A 12826-nucleotide genomic window follows, 5' to 3' on the forward strand; every position below is an offset into this window, starting at 1 on the left:
GATCGTCCCAGATCTGAATGGTTTCTGTCTCTACTGAGGAAGTCAGAGAATATCACTGAGGTGTGGATCAGGTCTGAGTGAGCTGTGGAGGGACAGCTTTAAACAGTCCACAGGTCTCACGTCCTGCTCAGTCTGGTAGCAGATACCTCGTATTGTTCCAGATGTGCTGACATCACCAGCAGCAGCAGCACAGCTGTGTGATACGATGAATCTCAGTTATTGATCCAACACACAGTAAATACAAAGATCAGGATTTCTGAGAGTAATCATTATGAGTCTGAACACATGATCACTGAATGTTAGTCTCCACAATAATAAGCTAACACAACCAAACACAGCTTTCAGCTCTTATTTTGAAACTGGCTTATTTAGAGAGCTGTGATGTGAGCGTGCCTGGCTCTGAGGCACTTGGGTCAGCCTCTGTTGTTTAGAAGTGTTACAGACTGTGAATGACACAGACCTGTCAGTTTCCATGTTTGTCTGTAACACAGCTCAGGGCTCCATGCTGAACGCATCCATCCAGTGTTATTGATCCAGGACTAATACCAGCATTGGGATCAATACTACAATACACAATCACATGTGTCCACGTGATGTGTTTGACCAGCTTTATTCATTAATGATCAATCAACTTATTTACTGCATCTGAGTCCAGCTTCATCTAAATGATCAACCCATGAAAATGACATCAGTCCTACAGAAGCACTTAATGCTAACAGGAAGTCATTGATTAAGGTGGAATAACACAGAGACACAACCACTCACAGTTAACCTGACCCCACTAACTGCATGTGTTTGGACTGTGGGAGGAAGCCGGAGTACCGGAGAGGACGCACACAAACACGGGAGAACATGAAGCTCAGCACTGAAACAAAGATGGTGGATTTGACCTCAGGACCGGGCGTGTAATTTCCAGGGGGGTTACGGGGGTCATGACCCCCCAATAATCAGATCCAGCCAATATAATTTCATCATTCCAGTTTGTAAAATTATGAATTATCTTGCATAAATAGCTTGTTGATTTTCTTTCATCATTTCAATTATTGCAAGCAAAATAGTTCCATGTTTAACCATCTAGTAATGTAACCCCGCCTCCTCCACCGCGTACTTGGTATTACCCAACCAGCTTTCTCTACCAAACCTTCACTGTTTGCTGTGTTTGTTAGCGCAGTCGCTGGTGCCAGAGACTGTCAGTGACTTCAGTCTGAGGGTTTGAAGTTTCCATGTCTGTGTGGTGTGAAGGCTGCTGGTTAAACTGGGACTCACTGGTTAAAGCACTGAGTGCTCATAGAGAGATGCTCCATGAGTCCCAGTACAGACTACAAACATGGTGGAAACTTAGCTTTGATATCCACACACTCTGCACGTCTGTGAGTAACTGTGATGAAGATGTGCAGAGATCTGTGTACAAACAGGAGAAAGACTGTAAAGACTCTGTGCTTCTAACAGCCTCTGTTAACATATGTGAGGCTGTTTGTTGTTGTTGCCATGGAGCTTTTCACTGTTTGGGTCAGCAGGTCATGTGATCAGGTTTGTTCTGTGAAAGCTCGACGATGGTTCAGTGTCAGGGTTTGTTTGCATTCGTCAATAAATATCTAAATAAATCAAAGACTCCATGTTTTTTCTTTCATCATGTGACCTCTGCTCATCCATCTCTGTGTGTATCAGGATACATTTAGTTCATAATACACAGAAAAATCAGAGTTATTACCTGTAATAAATGTGAAAGGAAAGATTCCTGCAGTGATAACCAGGCAGGACTGAAACACATCCAAGCTGTCACCACGGTAACAGCACCGTCCATCCACAGGTGAGGGGAGGAGCAAGAAACAGCTGTGATGTCATTGGACTGTCACAAAGACAGAAGTGCATGAAGTGAGCAGCCAAGGAGCCGCTGATGTTTTGGATTCAACAGCATTTGAAAGGTTGACACAGACACATTTGCACATAGAAAGCTGAATTTGTCATATGCCACAGTGAACTCACTGTTCAGTGTTTTTCAGGAAGCTTCTTAACTGCCTCTGCTGCCAAACAAGCAGCTGATGTCCTTGAGAAGAAGCTGAAGAAGTCTTCAACAACAAATACAGGAAGTGGACTTTCAAATACTAGATTCACTTTAGACTCACACAAGAAATGACTCAACTAGCTGTGTTTGATTGACTCCTTTGACTATATGAAAGCTCAGTGTGTGTCTGTACACAGACTGTTGTGTTGGACTATTATTCAGTTGTCTGCTGAATGTTTTCAAATGTCTGCATCTCAGTGTAGATGAGGCTGGGGGTCATGGGAGGCCACCATAGCAGCCTCTTCAACATCATGACATCATCATAAATGCTGCTGGACTGTCTGATGGGCTGACGGTGAAAAAGCCGTCGGGAAGGAAACAGAAGACATTTGAGAGGCTGCAGGCAGATTTCTTTGATTTGGGGCCTTTTTCAGCTTTATTGGACAGAGCAGTGAAGATAAGTGACAGCAAAGCAGAGGGAGAGAGAAAGGGGGCGTGGTCAGAATCAAACCCAGGCCAGCTGCTCTCCACCTCGTGGCACATGGTCACCTGCTCATCCTAGTGAGCTCCACCAGCAGCCCTTTCACACAGTTTACACTGTCAAACACTGTGTGTGGACCTCAGCTAACAATAGGCTACATTTAAGTCTGGACTACATGCTTTTATATTGAGGAGATTTTTCACTGTTTTTATTCCATCAGCAGCTCAACATCATGAGCAGCTTTGACATAAAGACATCAAACTCAAGCTGACTTTAAACTGGATCTACTTTTAATGCAGGGGCTCAAAAACCACTAACATCTTTATTATATATCAGGACAGAAAGTCATTTCATCTCAAATGAAAACAGCTTTATTTGGAATAATCAGCACTATCAACTGGTTTGGGATCTCCACCAGTTTCATGTCTTTACAGCTTCTCCAACAAAGTTCCTGTAAAATCAGCATTTTTGTCTTTATTGGTTTGATAGTGATTGATTATTCAGTCCCAATCTGCTGTCATCTAAAGAACAAAATGATGTTTCTATGAGTCAAAAAGCTCCAGATGTTGTTCACAAAGAAAACAAAGATTAGGAACTTAAACACAAAGTGTTTGGAGCCAAAATGTTAGCAAGCTGCTCTTTTTGAAATGGCAGAGGTACAGTGGTGTCTAACAGCACACTGTGGAAGGCAAACATGTTATTGTTGGATGAAACTTCATGAATCCTTTGTAGATTTGAGCTGTTGGAGCCTTTCTTTTCTCTTCAGGTGTACAGATGCTGAGGAGGCAGGTGAAGCAGGTGGAGCTGTTGTAATGCTGGCAGAGGGTGTGTCTTAGTAACTCTGTGAGGTAGAACTGGACCCAACATTGTGGATGTGTTGATGTTGGAGCCATTAAGATTCTCTGGCCACACTGTAGGATTTCCCTTTGATTCACTGCAGGGGCATTTTGGAGTCTGTCAATGAAACTCTTCATATTTGTGTTTGACACCAGTTTATAGAAACAGAGAAATGTGTCATGCTTTTGTTCGGCCTCCACAAATATACACATTTGTTCATTGGTTGGACTTTTTGTAAGGAGACACATTGAAAACCATGTTAATAAGATCTTGTTGTTTCCTGTGGATCCGACACAGAGAGTGGACTTCAGACAGAAACCGTGGAAGAGATTTTAGAGGCCGTGTGTGGCAACAGGAAGTTTCTGTATGTTTGCTGATCTTACATGTGGAAAACAACACGTGATGTTTGTGAAGTTCTACAATGATCATTGTTCTCACAGCATTTTGAGTGGGAACAGTTCAAACTGAGAGTAGTGGGAGTTATTTACTGATTGAAACAAGCTGAATGTTTCTGTGCACGATGAAGATCAGCAGCAGCAGCTCAGCTGATCAATGAATTGACATCTATCAGACATTTCATGAGATGAAGTCATCAGCAGACATTTGTTCTAACTGTGTGATAAATGTCAGAACGTCAGGGCTCTGCTTTAGTCACTACTTGATGATCATTGGCTCATTGTTGAATCCAGTGGCCCAGTCTGACCTCTGACCCTTTGCTGCAGGTCTTCTGTGTTATCTCCACTTTCATGTCTGATCTTCTGCTGTATCGTCCAAAATAAACATCTGAATCATTTCCAACACTTCAGCAGATCTTTAGTTTGGGCAGTACAGTACAAAATAACACATATTGTACTATACTGCCCACTTCCTGATCTTATTGGATCTGTGTGTGAGGTTGGTGAAGGAAACACATGTTTACTGAGTGAATCGCTGCCATTAGGAACTAGTTTTTATATCACAGCCTAGAAATCACACAGGACCATTTCTGCAAGTGAAAAGTCGTCATTGGAGGAAAATCATTGTAGAGTTTGTGCGACTGTTGTTTGTAAATGAAGAATTGTCCCAACTACATGTGCTGCTGACCTTTGACCTTTCCTTTAGGTGCACAGAGGAGTCTGTGGAAACATCCAGAACTGAGGCAGTGCTACAGATGTCTTCAAATAAAGTGGTGTATTATCCATGTTTTCTATGGATCACATCCAACATCCTGATCTAACAAGCCCCCTTTTTGTGGATTTTAGAGCCTCTGACTTTTGCTGCGTCTGCGTCTCATTTCAAGCACAAGAGCAAGAAGTGGATGAAGAAATGGGGCGAGTGGGGTCAGTGTAGTGCATGTCAGCTGTGCTCACACATGCTTTCACAAAGAACATGTGTATTCATTGGCAGCATTAAGGTGCACTTTAGTCTTCATAATAATAAAGTATTCTGACTTTATTCTTCTGAATCCTCACAGTCATGTTGCAGCTCTGCTTTGCTTTAAGAAAATGTTCTACCAGGATGTTACTTTCCTAAACGTGTTCTCCAAATGTTCCCAAAGACTTTGTTCTAAGTAGTTCTACATGATGAAACATTCACACTGAGTTTAAGAAGGACACACAAACACCATCTGTCCTTTCATCATGTGTACAAACATGTTCAGATGTCAAATGTACTGTGAATGGATGCAAATGTGGATCGTTGCAATAAAATGAGACAGTTTTGTAAGTGGATCACAGTTTGAAGTTCATTGAAACCTGTAAGAACATGTTGTTCCAAACCAACTTTATCCAACAGGAAGCAGCATCAGGGGAACAGGAAACATTCAAACATGTTTACTGTAAGAACTGCACAAAGGAAGGAAACACAATCCTACACACGCCCACTTTAAAATGGACATTTAGCTTTTCAAACATCAGGGAGCTGCAATAACAACACTGTGCCCATTCTGATCAGATTGAAAGATTTATAGAGATTTATCCATGTGCTGGAAAAGCATTTGATATCAACATATATGCAGATTAGTAGGAGCATTTTGTTCATATTGATTTAGAGTTCAGTCCTAGGAATATGTAGAATTAACATCTGTGTACATGACGAGTGATGAAAATTCAAACTTTCAAAGTACGTCAGAATTGGAGTCTCTATCTGTGACTGTCCCAGAGGAACCTACCTGAGGGATTATTAAAGATCTGTCTATCTAGAAAGACTTGCATTGATTCACAGTGTACAATTCTTTCTAATCTATTAACATCTTCCTCCAAATCCTGTTTCTGCTGCATCAGAAGGGCTCAAACCTCCTGCTGTTTCTACTGGACCATCAATTCTACTTTATGATGATCTTCAAAGATAAAAACGTGAGTTTATTTGTGAACTCTGTGAAATGCGTCTGATGTTGAGTTTGAACCAATCCTGTGTCAGCTGCAGCCACATCATTGCCACGCATACAAATGGGTGCGTTCCTGTTCAGACCTGCTGGCTGTCAATGGGCTTCATTCCATTTCAGACTGCCGGTGGTCGGCTGTAAACTCAACATGGCTCCTGTGTTAGAAGAGACGATGATTTTAAATTTGCACATTTAATAGTTTCTGTCCAACACTATCGAGCTACCAGCCCAGTATATGTAGCCCACAGTAGATGGAGTTATCAAGCTGCACTGACAAACATCAGGACTCATGTAATCCCTACATGTGGACCTTTCACAGATGGATCCAAGTGCAGATTCAACTCTGCATTACATTTGACTTCAGCTGTTACACACTTTCATTTTCTAGCTGTGTCACTTCCTGCTTTTTGGATCAGATAGTTTATCCATGTCCACAAATGTTTGGCTGCATGTTTGTATCATCTATATTTCCAGTCTTCATACAGCCGATATTTCATGTGGACTCCAATCTGCCAGCTGCCATCACGTTTTCAGGGTTCATTCGGTGTTGAAATGTATGACAAACAGCAGCACATGTTCTCTAAATGTTTGCAGTCATTTTAAATGAAGCTGATACTACATGAGACATTTTCCACAGTTATTGTCTTTGAATAGAGAATAATAAAGCCATCAAACATATACAGGCTTGTGCAAATACAAACTTCTGTGGTGCATTTGATGACCTGCAGAGGAGAACAAGTCGGGCTTTTCAGCCCTAACACAACCTCTTTGTTCTCAATACTACAAAACCTTCAAAGGCTGATATGCAAGTTTGCATGAATCACCAACACAGTTGTGTTTGTTTGTTTGGAAACCAACAGAGTGCACCCCAACTGCTTAGGAAGCCAAATCCTAACAGCTTTTGTGCGTTCACTTGTTTTTGCATTAGATAATATGCAATGCAAAGATATTAGTGTCACTGAGCACTGTTTTATGTCTGTCTGTTGTCCCAGACAACAAGGAATGAGCCCAAACCTACATGCACACGTACTTTTAACTACTCCAGTGCAGCTGAACTCACAGTGAGTATCCAGAACCACCGTCACTTGGACTCCTTCAACACAATGGGAGCCATGTTCGCTCTAAGCTGCACGCGTGTGTAATCGCACAACACTGGCACGGTCTCTGCACACAGGAAATCTGTGTTACAAAAAAAAAAAAAATCTAACCTGAATTGAAATTAAAATAAATACGTTAACAATTGAATCTGTTTTGCAGTGTGAGTCAGTAAGTGAGCGGTGACTGGCTGCTCCAGCCAATGATGCGATTCACATTCGTATATACGCAGCTAATCAACGTGGTTGACAGGCTATGACAGCGTCCTTATGTGCCGACGCCGGTGTTTTAGCAAAGTGGCTGATGTAGAGTGAAGCCACGTTAATGACAACGTGTACAACCATTGGAGATGTGAGCAGGACAGACGAACAACTGACGGACAAAGTGTGGACTTTATACCAGTTTTTAAATTGTGTTGATCGGCCGTAAAACCAGAGTTATGATAAAATATCTGCAATGTTTGTTTTTCTTCCTGAATACTGTCGTTGTTTATATTTACTGCAGGAAGAAACGGTAAAAACTGCGTTTTATAAGGAAAACGCTCGAAAGCCTGTGAGCAAAAACAACACCAAAACACCCCCCACCCTTTCCTATTGGTGGAAAAATGTACCATGTCGACCAATCAAAAAATGATATGGCAACATGGCATTTAGTTGTTTAGGAAGGGGGAAGTTTTAGGAGGGGTGGTTCCTGGGGGGGCAGTGGCGTGTCTAGAAAATTTTAGTTGGGGGGGCAGATAGGGGCACAGATTTGTAGAAGGGTGGCAGATGTAATTGACAGATAATGTTAAAAAAAAAAATTCTACCAACCGTTAACCATAATTCAATAACCCTATAAACCTAACAACCAAATGCACTTTTAACTCTTATTAGAATGAGACTTTAACCACTACGGTGCAAAGTTTCTAGATACTGTGTTGATAAAGTACAAGAGATACAATCAGTCAGTGTTTATTCAGCATTCAAGGACAGCAATATTTGCATAGTATTTTTACTGACATGTAGTACACATATGTTTTGGGCAAAAACATTTTTGAATATTAATTTGAATATGAACATTTTTAACATACAATTGCCAAATTAGCCAATGCCAATGCAAAACTTTATCTGCCTATTAAAAAAAGAAGATAATCTTCTCACAAGTTTGATTTTGAAACAGGAAAAAAGTGGGGAAACAAATGAAAAGACTAACATTTGAATGAAACCTGGAAGCAAGTAAATACTTTCTATGCTGCCTTATACATTTTACATCAGATAAAAACTTTGTTTGTAAGATTCAGATAATTATTTATTAAAAGTGAGACATTTTAAATGAGCATAAGAAAGAAAAGTCTTTTTTGTGCCCCCCTTTTCCTGTTAATGCCCTACCTGGCCCCCCTGGCAAAACTTTGCTAGACCCGCCCCTGCACAGTTACCAGCTGTCAGCTACATAGAAAAGGATCCTGGTGTTGTTTGTGTCTCAGAAACAGTTCATAACTTCCCTTCAAGATAAACAAACAAGAGAGACGATCAGCTGATCATTGATCAGTTTCATGATTGAAGTAGCAACAGGAGAGGGAGGGAATGAGAGAAGAAACAGCTGTGCAGCAAAGACAGAATAAATCCAGCTTTGTGTCTTTTTCCATTCTAGCTAAAGTCCGGGACAAACTGCGTCCCTTCTCAGCTCAATACAAAACACGTAATATTTTCTCTGAATTAGGGACCATTCCATTTTTTAAGGAGCCGTTGGCAACTCTACTAACTAACCTCATGAATAAAATAAATTTCACTATCAGTAACATCATAGCACCCACTCAGCTGTATATAAACTCCGTCATGCTAGCTAGTACGCAGTAACTTACCGTCAGACAGACAGACTTACCGTCAGACAGAGGGTGGTGAAGGCAGCAGAGCACATCACTGGCACGAGGCTTCCTGCCATTCAGGACATTTACCTCCAGCGATGCCTCCGTAAAGCACACAGCATCATCAAGGACCACAGCCACCCAGCACATCAGCTGTTCTCCCTGTTACCATCTGGCAGACGTTACAGGAGTCTGTCTGCTCGTACTACAAGACTTAAAAACAGTTTTTACCACCAAGCCGTACGACACCTCAACCACAACACTTAAACACACACAACACAGCACTCAGAAGCTACCCTGCAGCTTCACAAGTACTCTGTTTAATCTGCACTGGTCACTTCACTTTATTGTCATTGATATTTATATTTAAAGTGCAATACTGTAATTTTCTGCTGCTCATTCCTGTGCAATATCCCATCTGCCCTCCCGTCATATTTCTTTTCAAGATTTTCTTATTTAATCACTAGTGTACATATATTTATATTTATAGATACATATATATTTAGTCATCTTTTCTCTTTTACCATGTCTCTCTAATATTTAGCTCCTTACTATTTTTATATTTTATTTTATTATATTTTATTATATTTTCTGTACTGTATCATGCTGCTGAGTGACTGCTGCTCGTCAAACACATTTCATTGCAATGTTGACCCTGTGCTAACTTGCATATGACAAATAAAACTTGAAAGATTGTAACTGACGGTAAAAAGTCAGCACAACGAAAAATAAACTCCACCTAAACTTGGTTTATATCTGACCCAGGTAGACTGCAGGTAGACTCAGTGCAGAAGCCGATGCTGCATTCATTTACACTCGGATATCTGAGCTGCACTGTGAAAACATAATCGTACATTTGATATTTGATTGAATTTTATTGTTTTAGCTTCGGGGTGGCACCTGGGGTGGGCAGTCTGGTTGGGGGGTGTCAAGCGCTGGACACGCCACTGCTCCCGAGTGTCCTCAAACGCCTCTCTGGGTGTTTTCTACCTGCTCAGTTTACTTTCACTTCCTGAACTTCGTGGAGTGGAGCTTGTTGTTGGTGTGTGAAGAAACTGTAAGTTTGCTTTGTTTCCTCCTTTAACAGTTTGTCTTTAGGAACTTTACTGTTTGTTCAGCTCATGTTTGATTTCTTCACACAACAAACTGTGTGTGTTTGTATTTCCGGTCTCTCCATTAAAGTCAGTGTGTAATGTTTTCCTGGCTAACATCAGCTGTGTGCAGCTTAGTTCCAGCACAAATCTGCCGCTCCATAGTTCACGGTAACGGACTCACAGCTGCACCAACGAGGCCGAGTGTGTCCGCCACTCTGAACTACGTTCGTGTTTGTGTACTTGTAGTTTGTACTTTATGAGTTCACTCAGAGCCCACAGAGGACGCAGCGTACGTGATGACGTCACAGCTCAGCTGCAGTGTTTTTCTCACCTTTACCTCCTTCACTGTCACTGTGATTAATATTTACACACCACACACCTGCAGAGCTCTGACGCTAAGCTAGCCAGACAGCATGCTAAAGCTAAGCTAACGCTAAGAGCTCTTAAAGACACGAGTTAAAAATGTAATTGAGCACTTTGTGAATGAGAGCAGCAGCAGCACAGAGTTAGTTGATGGTCAGATGGTTACAGAAAGAGCAGCAGACTTTGCAAATGATCATTTATTCCAGCTGTAACTCAGACATGACTTGTAAACAGACTGTTGGCTCTCCTCAAACAGGAAGTGATGCTTCACTTTCAGCCTTCTGTGGATTTTCTTCAGTAAAAGCTGAAGTCAAACTGCCAACATGTCAGCACACAAGCTCACACATGACTGCTTCATCAACATGGAGCTCTGAGTGTTTATTAAAGGATCATTGTGTGAAAGAGGCTCTAACACAGCTGACTGCAGCCTTTAGCTGTGAGCACACAGTGTCTCACATTTACATTCACTTTACTGTCAAACACACTCAGTAACTTTAAACAGCTGCTGTTATCAAGTGAAAACAGCAAAGATTTCAGGGCTGAGCTCCAGTGTTTCTACATCCTAGTAACACCTCAGACAGTCACAACTCATCAAAGCTTCTCATTATCATCAGGACAGATTTAGGTCAATATCATTTCACATTTCTGTGTCATCATCCATCAAATGTTGACACGTAGTGGGTTTGTCATTCTCTCAGCTGACACTGAGATGAAGCAGGAAAGAAGCAGCTGATATTTGGACAGCACACATGATGGAAAGGAGGATTTCAGCTGATGTGCACATGAATGATTTGTGTTTCCTCTGCAGGTGAAGGTAGAAAGTGTGTGTGAGCTGATGTGAATTGAGCAGCATGGATCAGTGTGAGGACAGAGAGGAGGGAGTCCCTCCCTCTAAAAGCACTCTGTGTGGGGAACATGAGAGCCAGACCAAAGCTCAGAGGTGAGATGACCATCTCTAACTGTCCATGACTCTTCTCCATGTCACAGCTCAGCACTCACATCACTGCTCCATCATTATTCACAGGAACCAGCCTGGACCTATGACATATATGACATATATGACAGCGTCCTTATGTGCCGACACCGGTGTTTTAGCAAAGCGGCTGATGTGGAGTGACGTTAATGACAACGTGTACAACCTTTGGAGTTGGTTTGGTTGTTTGGTTTTCTTCCTGAATAATATTGTTGTTTATATTTACTGCGGGAAGAAACGGTAAAAACAGCGTTTCATAAGGAAAACGCTCGAAAGCGCTCTCCACCTGTGAGCAAAGATGAAACCAAAACACCCCACCCTTTCCTATTGGTCGAAAAAAGTACCATGCTGACCAATCAAAACATGATATGGCAACATGGCATTTAGTTGTTTAGGGAGGGGGAAGTTTTAGGAGTGACGGCGTGTTTGAGATGTGAGAGATTTGTGACGTTTAACACAAATCGTGTGTAGTTAGTGTGTAGTTAGTGTGTAGTTAGTGTAGTTAGTGTGTAGTTAGTGTGTAGTGTAGTCAATAGTTTTGTTGTGTGTCAGAACAATGAGGCGACTGCTGAGTGTTACAGGTGTTACAGCAGTGACACATCTGCTGCTGTCAGGCCTGCAGGTATCAGGCTGTTGTTCTCCTTCATCTCATAGTGGACAGAAATTATTTTTTGGAGTGGCAAAAATAATTTGTGTGGCATCAGATTTGATGCAGAACAGCTGATTGTTCTGTAAATAGTTTGAAATGTTTATTTAAAAAACGCCTTGGCTGCATTTTTAGGTAAACAGCTGCAAAAAACTTTGTTTTACCTTTTTGAAGAAGTAACTATATGATTAATTGCCCAGCACTGGTCATTATTTACTGTATTTTGCATCCAGAGTTACAGACTCTCTCCCAGACCACAGACTCATAATACAAGTCAGAGCTTAATAATAAATAAAAAAATAAATAAAGTTGTGTTTTCAAAATTGGAGTTCAAGTTATTTTTTACTTCCAATAGTGTGAACATGCTACAGGTCATGAACAAGGTTGTTTTTAATTTTCATTGTAAGTGGGCTAAAGCAGTTAATTAAAAGTAGTCTAACATAAATGCTGTAATTAGATTATTTTAATAAACATGTAACTTGGATGGATTCGATGCTGGTGTGACCACAGTGCACACGTCTGCAGTTGCTCACAGTGGTCCAAGGGACGCTCAGGGAGTTTGTGTGTTCAGACACATGAAACATTACAGGGAACATTGATCACAGGGAAACATTTTAAACATCGAGGCTTTAAACAGAAACCAAAGTGAAACAGTTTGTAGTTGAGATCAGTGAGAATGAAGCTGAATAACTGTTTCTACAATAACTTTGAGCAATAAATGACAAATATGATGGAAATTAGGAGCATTAACACTTACTAATGATGTGAGTTGACACTCGGCTATATTGAGACGACCACATTAGGTGGTCCTCAACTGTAATGGAAACCAGTGGATCCAGTCCAGTCGTGGCGACCTGTGGTGAGTCGATCTGAGCAGCTACCAATGGAAACGGAGCCATAGATTTTTTTGTGCTTAATAACAATGAATCACAGGATTTTTACATTACTGTTAAAATCTCATGTTGTTTGTTAAAGTGTTGTTAAAGGTGGTGACAGATGTACCCTTAGGCCCCTCCTCCATTCAGAGATGGTCTTTCCCTTTTCACATAAATGGCCTCCTTGACTCCGCCCTCAAACCAGCGTTCACATTTTCTCAGGACCTTCTTGATGTTGTGTAGACTGAAGTT

The 12826-nt window shown here is 41.2% G+C and overlaps 1 protein-coding gene across 1 annotated transcript in view; it reads left to right on the forward strand.

Moving 5' to 3' along the window:
* The window catches only part of LOC118455873 (NACHT, LRR and PYD domains-containing protein 3-like), a 240091-nt gene that overhangs the window by 44996 nt on the left and 182269 nt on the right, over window positions 1-12826 (forward strand). The window lies entirely within an intron of this gene.

The sequence above is a fragment of the Neolamprologus brichardi genome, chromosome 13, assembly GCF_056152115.1.
Source record: "Neolamprologus brichardi isolate AB-2024 chromosome 13, ASM5615211v1, whole genome shotgun sequence".
Classification (NCBI taxonomy): domain Eukaryota; kingdom Metazoa; phylum Chordata; class Actinopteri; order Cichliformes; family Cichlidae; genus Neolamprologus; species Neolamprologus brichardi.